Source organism: Apostichopus japonicus, chromosome 13, assembly GCF_037975245.1.
Source record: "Apostichopus japonicus isolate 1M-3 chromosome 13, ASM3797524v1, whole genome shotgun sequence".
NCBI lineage: Eukaryota > Metazoa > Echinodermata > Holothuroidea > Aspidochirotida > Stichopodidae > Apostichopus > Apostichopus japonicus.
In genome coordinates, this window is record NC_092573.1 from 25449534 (window position 1) to 25451341 (window position 1808).

The following is a 1808-nucleotide window of genomic DNA, read 5'->3' on the forward strand; positions in this document are numbered from 1 at the left end:
TTTAAAAAACCCTTTGTTGCTGGTCCAGCGGGAACCCTCAAAGCTGCAGTACGGTTTTTCGGGTATTTCTTGTTCTATAAATCACGAGAACAGATGTGTGAGAAAGGAATTCAATTTCCATGTGAAGTAGCCTAATTAAAATCTCTAGTGGGCTTCCAGGGGCCCAAGTCCCCTGATATCTAGCATTTGGCGATCCGTCTTGATTGATATCTCTTAGCGAGTTCAAAGCACAGAAAGAGGAATTACACTTCTCTGGAATGTGGTCCAAGTCTTGCTGTTGGCGGGTCCTGCATGGGAACTTCGGCTGCAGCGTCAGCAGATATTTTTTGTTATCTTGAAGCAATCTTCAAGTTCAGAGAGTGAGTTTATTTCTGACAAGAATTCAATTTCAGCGGAATGTATTGCGCAATCCCGGTAGTCGTCGGAAGTGTTAGGACGTGATAGCCGTATTATTCAAATATAAGAAAGTTAGACAAACTCAGAGAACGAATTTCCCAAAATATGCCCTTTTGTTTTATTACTCAGTACTTTCATGGGTGGTAATACCATTCTGAATTCGACTCAAATCTTCAAATTTGGGACCGACTTGTCATCGATTTGGGACCGTCTTTTGACTTTGTTAATGTACACCCCGGGCAACAACAAATTATAATAACATTTAAAACACAGTTCTTAATTTACTTATGAATGAAACATACGAACACTAACAAAACAAATTACATATATTTATAAATATATTGCCTTTCGGTACAACAGGCCATGGAATTATAGACTGTATAGCTGCACTATACTGGACAGAGTAAAGCGGGCACTCCTTGTGACAGTATGAGCTAGATGCCAAAATGAATTCAATGTCCGATGTTAACGTTATGTACCAATATAGGCCCAAAAAATTTGCCAGGATATTTGATTGTGTGCTTAATTGACTTGCATCGAATCAATGCCTTAATTGGATGTTTACAACATAAGTTATTGGGTTCGGTCGAATAGGGCATATAATTCCATCACTCGCCCTATAGGTGCCGACTATAATTCAATTACAACTGAAGGTAAACAGCAGGATTCTATTAAGGTTTATTTGAAATCCGTATTTTATGAGATATAGGTTAAAACTGTGACCTTGGTTTGTTTCAATCGTCACATATAGTTGAGCGCCATTCGATATAAGCCCAACGTGTATAGAACCATGCAATTGGTTGCTGTCCTATCAATGTAATTTAAGGCTGAAGCATCATTTTCTAACTGCTAGAGTTCAACTTTTATTTTCTCTCCCCCCCCCCCGCTTCTCTTCACCCACCTCTCACTCCATTCTCTCTCTCCCCTTCTTGTTACCCACATTTCTCCCTCCTCCACTTCTCTCCACCCACCTCGCTCTCTCCACCCACATCTCTCTCTCCATGCACCCACCTCTCTCCCTCCACCCACCAACCTCTCTCTCTCCACCCACCTCTCTCTGTCTAGGTATGACATTTATCTGCTCTTTGTATATTTTCATACTTTTACTCTCCTGTATTTATAGTTCCCTGGTTTGATTTTCTTTGTATTTTTTTACAATTCGTTGTACTTTTTCTTTCGTTCTTGTAATCTTGGTTCATTTTCTTATTTTTTTTATTCATGTTGATTTTATTGTTTTCTCGTTATTTGCTAAACCTCGACTTTCTTTGCGTGCGGACGATTAGAAGGGGGGATTCCCGTCCAACAATTCCTTCCGTAACATCTTGTGAGTCTCCTCAATCCACATGTTCTCTATACTTTTCATATTAAACAATTATGTACAGAAAAACAAACAAACAAAGCAAGACAAAGAA